Below are 8,692 nucleotides of genomic sequence, written 5' to 3'. Positions count from 1 at the left end.
CACAGTCACTGTCCCTATCCGGTTGGACAGACCTATCGCGATGGCGTGCACAGCAGAGCATGCAAGTCGACGCTGTGCCGCAAAAGAGAACAAACCTAGCCGATGGCGCACATAGCAGAGCCTGCAAGTCAATACTGTGCCTCAGAACAATTCTGTAAAGCCTGCCAAGAATGCAAGTCCTAACTGACTAACTATTTGCAGGCCTAAACTTAGTCTCTGATACTTCAGGCGCCTCTAGTATAAGGTGATGAGTAAACGGATTTAATGACCTGCGTCTGTTCTGTGTCAGAGGATGTATTTTAACCTAGATGATCACCAGGCGCCCAGTCCTCATGCGGCCTTGCTTGGTAATTAAACTTCTGTTCAAACGCTGTAAAAAAGCAGGATCTAGGTCAGGGACAATGAACAGTCCCCCTCCACTTTGTCCCCAAACACTCCAGGACACTCTGACACCAGGATGGAACCGGATTCTATATCACACATCCAGTGCTTTCACAATCTCAGCTCTCACTTCCTGGTTCATCTTTCAGCAACCAGCAGCATGAGTCATCCTCTACTTTGCATGTTTAAATCCAGCAGTAGCTTAGCTGTAACAGAGAACCAGTGGCCTCCTGTGGCCAAAATGCAAAATGACAATCCTAAAGTTCAATTATGCAAAGCATTATACAGGTAGAGCTGTTTCACAATTTCACATGCCACCCCACTAGAGGTTGTATTTGGTTACCACCCCCATACAAACTCCTCCTGTGCATAGCGCTGTGGAGGCACACCAGCATTGGGCCTTGCTGACCGTCTCAGAGGGAGGGGCTCAGAAGTACTGGGGACATCAGGCATATCTGTCAGGGCAGGTGCTACTACTTGTTCAGCACTCTTTCTGGGTGGCAAACCTGCCATAGTTGGGGCCTTTTTGGGTACCTTGGCAGGGACAACCCACCATTCCTCCTCCTCCTCCTCATCTGAGGGGCTTTCCTCTGTACTCTGAGCATGAGGAGGCACACTGGTTTGTTAAAATTGCAACATCTTAACATATTACGGTGCACGTTTCGTGAGAGTACCCCAGTCCCTACTGGCTCTACCTCATAGACTGAAATGGCAGGGTCTACCCTCCTTTTCACCGTGTATGAGACTGCCTCCCACCGCCCATCCAACTTCCCAGACTGCTGTTTGGCTTTTACCATCGCCTGATTCCCCGGGGCATACCCATTTTTCTCCACTGTCTTTGGTTAGGGTGTACCACCTGTCCCAGGCGCTCCCCCACAACCTTGTGGACCGCTCTCAGCCGGCGGTGGTGCTCTCGCACCCACGCGGTTGTACTTCTCGGTGGTGGCTCCATTGGGTTGGGCATGTTGAGATCTTCAATATCCCGTCCTGCTCTTCCAAACATGAGCATATGTGGAGAGTATCCGGTGGTACTGTGTACCCTGTTGTTATAGGCCCACATTAGTTCAGGTAGGCATTTGGGCCACCAAGCCTTTTGGATATCCTCCCAGAGTCCGCAGCATCTATATGGGGTGGTGCGGGAGCGTTCAATCCCATACAGCTGGTACTGTTCGTTCATTAGAGTACCCTGGTACGAATGTATTCTCCGTGGACAACCGAAAACCTGAATAAACTGTTTGCAGACCGCTTCATCGGCCGACTCCGCTGTCTGGTCTCTGGTGGGTACAGCTACTGCATACTTGGCGAAGTGTGATCTGTCATAACTAGACAGTATGAGTGTCCCGAGGTAGAGTATCCAATCTGCACATAATCAATCATCAGAAGCTCCAGGGGCGCTGAGGTCTGGATGGTCTGGACAGGAGCCTGCTTTTCAGTACTCTTACTCAACCCGCAGGGTCGACACTTAAGACATGCCTCGGCCACCATGTCGGCCAGATCTGGACAGTATACCAGCCGTTGGAGCCACTTGAGCGTTTTGTCACTCCTAAAATGGGCTCCTCTTTCATGGGCTTCCCTGGCAGCTTTGGTCCCAATGACATGGGGATGACAATCTGGTGTCGGTATTGCAGCTCCGACTGTAAGTATATGGTCCGGCACAAGAGACCCTGGTAACGGTCAACTTATCTCACTGCCTCAACAACTTTGTGCCCTCTGGGGTCAGTCGGGCTCGCTCTTCTGGTCGTGGCTAGATCTTAGCCCAAACCCATTATTTCACTTTCCACAAGTCTGGGCAGCCATTCTGGATTCTCTCCCAATCGGCCAATGTCTTTCCCAGCACCAGGGACATCCCAGACACCACCCCACTTGAATGTGCCACGTCCTTGAACATGGGTAATCGACCAAGGTCAGGCGTTTCAGTGTCCTCCAGCTCCTCATCAGTACTCTGAGCTGACAACCCTACAGGGGCTCGGGAGAGTGCATCAGCGTTGCTGTTCTCCCTACCTGACTGAAACTTGATGCGGTATTGGTACTTAGAAAGGCAAGCCAACCACCTCTGTTCAAGCGCACCGAGTTTGGGATTCTCCAGATGTGCTAAAGCGTTGCTGTACGTCATCAAGGTCACCTCTGCATCTGTCAGGTACTCTGCAAATCTTTTGGTCATGGCCCACACCAGCGCCAGTAGTTCCAATTTAAAGGAGCTGTAGTTCTCAGGGTTGCATTCTGATTCCATTAGAGACGGGCTGCCATAGGCAATGACTTTCTCACGTTCATATTAGACTTGGGATAACACGGCCCCCAGACCATGTAGACTTCTGTCAGTGTACAACAGGAATGGGGATTCGAACCGTGCAGAAGCTAGAATCGGGGCACTGATCAGCGCCTCCTTCACTACTTCAAAGGCCTCTTGTTGTTTGGATCCCCACTCGATGGGGCGATTCTTTGGGCCCACCGCAGTGCCCCTTAATAATTTGTTTAACGGACTCACCAAATGAGCAAATTTGGGTATGAACCTCCGGTAGTAGCCGGCCAGTCCCAAGAATGCCCGCACCTCTCTCTCTGTATGCGGTTGGGGCCACTTCTGGACGGCCTTGCCGGCTTTACCCCCTCCTGGGTGACCACATGTCTAAGATACTCGATCTGTTGCCGAAACAATTGGCACTTCTTGGGCTTGATCTTGACCCCATGGTCTCGTAGCCGTCCTAGGATCTGTCGCAGCTTCTTGAGGTGATCTTCAAAGGAGGCCCCAAACACCTACTATGTTGTCCAGGTATATCAATACTGACTCGAAGTTGAGATCCCCCAGGCAGTGTTCCATCAGCCGCTGGAACGTTCCCGGGGCATTGGACAGGCCAAATGGCATCCGTTTGAACTCGTAGAGTCCCATAAGTAGAATAAAAGCCGTCTTTGCTTTGTCCTTCTTGGCCACCGGTACCTGCCAATATCCACTGGCCAGGTGAAGAGTCAAGAAGAACTTTGCGTGGCTCGGGGATGTAAATGACTCCTCAATCCGTGGAAGTGGGTAAGCATCCCGGACGGTCTGAGCATTCAGTTTCCGATAATCCACGTAGAACTGGAGACTCCCATCTTTCTTCCGCTCCAAGACTACTGGAGCAGCCGGTTTTCCAACATGCTGGCCAACATATCCTTCACCTCCAGGTACATTTTAGGTGGGATTTGCCGGTAGCGTTCCCTGATCGGTGCCGCATCGCCGGTAGGGATTTCATGTTCAATGGCGGAAGCACACCCGAAGTCCAGTCCTCATCATGTCGTGAGAAAGCCTCTTGAAATTCCCAGAGGGTGTCTTACAGCAACTTTTGTTGTCCGGGAGTCAGAGTCTTGCAGTCCACCTCCATCACTCAACCATTCCACCCTGCTGTCAGGGTCTCCCTTTGATGAACCTCTACAGCATCAGGCTGTAGCATGAAACTTTGTCGTCAAGAGACATCCCCTTCGGACACATAGACTTTGGCCAGCAAGGTGTTTCCGGGAATGGTCAGCTTCAACATTGAGGCAACGTACAGGCACACCCGTCCTTCACAATGGCGAGGGCCCAGGCTACCAGTAGGTGAGTCTGTGTTTCCTCTTGATAAGAGGGCTCGATCAAGACCTCCAGTCCATTCAGTCATTGCCCATCCCCCACCGGCAGCATCAATATTCGTTCTTGTCGAGGTGGGATCTTCACCGGGGTCTTCCGCTGCACCTTCATGTCTCCAATGGACCGACCGGACATGTTACTCTTTTGCAGATTACAGCTCTTTACCAACTGTTGTAAAACAATCTTGGTTGGCCGGTGTGTGGTAGCCTGTTGCCAATACTTCGGCCCTTCTTTGGCATAGAGTTGATGACACTCCCATCTTCGGGCTCCATCATATGCCGGAAGTTCCTTTCGAAGAACTCCAGGGGCATAAGGGTGCACTCTGACCCTGTATCAACTAGGCAGCATAGCTTCTGGCATACAGGTCATGTTCCTCACACACAGGGCCTAGCTTCTGGTGTACCGCTGCAGTACGCCCAGCTACTGTGGCGGTCAGAAGTTTAACATCGGCTCGGACTTCATCTGTTCCGGGCACTCCGGCTATATGGCCGTACTGTTGACAAGCCCAACAGATGGGTGCTCGTTTGACGTGCCCCCGCACCTGAGTTATCCTGGGTGGAGGGGCGTGAAGCACTGGGGTCATTTTAAGGGGCCGGGGTGATCCTGCCTTCATCTGGGACACTTCCAGCCTGAGTTCTTTCAATTCTGTCCGCAGGGCCTGGACCACATCCTTTTAAAGAATCAGAGTCTTCAGATGCAGACTGACGTCCCGTTGCATGGGTGCTACTCACTACTCTCGCCGTCACAGGCATGTGCTCTTGCTCTTTCTTCACGGCGGCTAGGTATACGCTGTAGAATGTCATGTCGGCTGCCGTCCGGGTCATCTCTTGCAGCTTGTCCTGTAAGAACTTGTTGGAGAGCCCCACTATGAACTGATCTCTTAGTAGCCGGTCCACCTCCCGGAAGGCTCCCATGGCCTCTGGGTACAGCCGCTGTATTTCATTGAGCGTCTCCTCTAGGGCATTGGAGTACTGCATCAGGGTGTCACCCTCTCACTGTGGTCAGTTGAAGTGGCTCCGCAGCTGCACTACTTTAGCACGCCCCCCAGTGCTCCCTCCAGCAGGGAGAATATTTTCTCTAGGGTGTCCCTCTCGGATTCGGGCCTTACCATCACTGTCTAACATCACCCTCTAGAGCTCCCAACGCAACCTCTGCCTGCAGCTCGGGGGGCAGGTTACACATTCTAACTGCGTCCCGCACCCTTTCAGTCCAGTCCTGCAATGTCCTGTTTCGGCCGTCATACGTTGGCAGATGACGCAGCAGCACCCCTTCGGGGATGTATCCTATTGGGGCGGGCATGGCATTGGGGGCAAGCTGGCCTTGCGCTGGTACACCCTGAGCTGGGTTCTGATCCGGCACCACTGCCTCCGGGGAAAGGTCTCCGGCTGCGTTCCCGTCCATAACGGTCGCTGTATCCCACCGACTACCCCAAGTTGTAAAACTGCAAACTGGGGAGGGACCCCCAGGATACAGCGAAGTCATAGACCAGGAAAGCGACAACACACAGCTATGTGCAAAACAGAAACTTTACTAAAACAGTATTATACCACTATTCTAAAAGATAACCTTTAATTCATTAATCATGAAACCAATTCACCCATAATATACAATAAAGAAATAATTAAGCAAAGAAATAAAGCAAAATTCTATTCTGGTCTCGTATGGTTGTAGGTAGGTATAGGAGACATACCAATAGTATAGGGTGTAGGGCAGTGTCCCTATTGATGTCCCTATCTCTGGAACAAAAAATGAAAAAGTAAATACTAAATAATGTCCTAAAGAGTCCCTACGCGTTTCGCCTAGTTGATTTCAGGCTCCTCGGGGGACACTCAAACACCAAAGATACCTGTCACCGTAAAGATTGTAACTCAGACAGAAAAATACCGGATACCAGGAGCACAGTACCTGTTATTAAGATGATAACGGGCAGCTAGATAGCTGATAACAGCAATCTAGCAACCCGTTATCATCTTAATAACGGGTACTGTGCTCCTGATATCTAGTATTTTTCCGTCTGAGTTACAATCTTTGAGGTGACAGGTATCTTTGGTGTTTGAGTGTCCCCTGAGGAGCCTGAAATCAACTAGGCGAAATTCGTAGGGACTGTTTAGGACATTCTTTAGTATTTACTTTTTCATTTTTTGTTCCATTTTCTTCATATCACTATTCTTCCTTTGTTGTACAATACTGGGTGGTACTTGTTACCTTATTTGGGACACTAAGTCTGTTTGTTATTTTTGGCAACTTATAGCAGTCCAGGTCTATATTTAAGGCCAATATTCCACACTACTGGAATATATCCCGGTGTCAGGGCTATCCTAGGGTTATTAGGAGGCACAAAACACGGGATCGCCCCTATCGGGGCGGCTATTCTGTTTGTAGGCAGGGCGGCAGAGATAGGGACATCAATAGGGACACTGCCCTACGCCCTATACTACAGGGAGTGCAGAATTATTAGGCAAATGAGTATTTTGACCACATCATCCTCTTTATGCATGTTGTCTTACTCCAAGCTGTATAGGCTCGAAAGCCTACTACCAATTAAGCATATTAGGTGATGTGCATCTCTGTAATGAGAAGGGGTGTGGTCTAATGACATCAACACCCTATATTAGGTGTGCATAATTATTAGGCAACTTCCTTTCCTTTGGCAAAATGGGTCAAAAGAAGGACTTGACAGGCTCATAAAAGTCAAAAATAGTGAGATATCTTGCAGAGGGATGCAGCACTCTTAAAATTGCAAAGCTTCTGAAGCGTGATCATCGAACAATCAAGCGTTTCATTCAAAATAGTCAACAGGGTCGCAAGAAGCGTGTGGAAAAACCAAGGCGCAAAATAACTGCCCATGAACTGAGAAAAGTCAAGCATGCAGCTGCCAAGATGCCACTTGCCACCGGTTTGGCCATATTTCAGAGCTGCAACATCACTGGAGTGCCCAAAAGCACAAGGTGTGCAATACTCAGAGACATGGCCAAGGTAAGAAAGGCTGAAAGACGACCACCACTGAACAAGACACACAAGCTGAAACGTCAAGACTGGGACAAGAAATATCTCAAGACTGATTTTTCTAAGGTTTTATGGACTAATGAAATGAGAGTGAGTCTTGATGGGCCAGATGGATGGGCCCGTGGCTGGATTGGTAAAGGGCAGAGAGCTCCAGTCCGACTCAGACGCCAGCAAGGTGGAGGTGGAGTACTGGTTTGGGCTGGTATCATCAAAGATGAGCTTGTGGGGCCTTTTCGGGTTGAGGATGGAGTCAAGCTCAACTCCCAGTCCTACTGCCAGTTTCTGGAAGACACCTTCTTCAAGCAGTGTTACAGGAAGAAGTCAGCATCCTTCAAGAAAAACATGATTTTCATGCAGGACAATGCTCCATCACACGCGTCCAAGTACTCCACAGCGTGGCTGGCAAGAAAGGGTATAAAAGAAGAAAATCTAATGACATGGCCTCCTTGTTCACCTGATCTGAACCCCATTGAGAACCTGTGGTCCATCATCAAATGTGAGATTTACAAGGAGGGAAAACAGTACACCTCTCTGAACAGTGTCTGGGAGGCTGTGGTTGCTGCTGCACGCAATGTTGATGGTGAACAGATCAAAACACTGACAGAATCCATGGATGGCAGGCTTTTGAGTGTCCTTGCAAAGAAAGGTGGCTATATTGGTCACTGATTTGTTTTTGTTTTGTTTTTGAATGTCAGAAATGTATATTTGTGAATGTTGAGATGTTATATTGGTTTCACTGGTAAAAATAAATAATTGAAATGGGTATATATTTGTTTCTTTTTAAGTTGCCTAATAATTATGCACAGTAATAGTCAGCTGCACACACAGATATCACCCTAAAATAGCTAAAACTAAAAACAAACTAAAAACTACTTCCAAACATATTCAGCTTTGATATTAATGAGTTTTTTGGGTTCATTGAGAACATGGTTGTTCAATAATAAAATTAATCCTCAAAAATACAACTTGCCTAATAATTCTGCACTCCCTGTATTGGTATGTCTACTATACGTACCTACAACTATACGAGACCGGAATAGAATTTTGCTTTATTTATTTGATTTATTTTTTCTTTATTGTATATTATGGGTGAATTGGTTTTATTATTAATGAATTAAAGGTTATGTTTTAGAATAGTGGTCTTTTATTGAGCCCTAGAAGTATTTAACACTTTTGATTATAGTTCCCACGGACAGGTGTATGTCCCTTCTGTAATTTCTTCTAAAACAGTAATATAGACATAACAATGTGAAGGTGCACCAAAGATATTATACCCTGGGCCCACAGTCACTGTCCCTGTCCGGTTGGACAGATCTATCACGATGGCGTGCACAGCAGAGCATGCAAGTCGATTCTGTGCTGCAAAAGAGAACAAACCTAGCCGATAGCGCACATAGCAGAGCCTGCAAGTCAATACTGTGCCGCAGAACAATTCTGTAAAGTCTGCCAAGAATGCAAGTCCTAACTAACTATTTGACACTGTACCTCATAAAAGGTTAGTATATAAAATGAGAATGCTCGGACTCGGAGAAAACGTCTGTAAGTGGGTAAGTAACTGGCTCAATGATAGAAAACAGAGAGTGGTTATTAACGGTACATACTCAGATTGGGTCACTGTCACTAGTGGAGTACCTCAGGGGTCAGTATTGGGCCCTATTCTCTTCAATATATTTATTAATGATCTTGTAGAAGGCTTGCATAGTAAAATAT

Source organism: Bufo bufo, chromosome 1 (genome assembly GCF_905171765.1).
Source record: "Bufo bufo chromosome 1, aBufBuf1.1, whole genome shotgun sequence".
Lineage (NCBI taxonomy): Eukaryota > Metazoa > Chordata > Amphibia > Anura > Bufonidae > Bufo > Bufo bufo.
The sequence above is the reverse complement of the archived record's forward strand: the minus strand, read 5'-3'. Positions refer to the sequence as shown.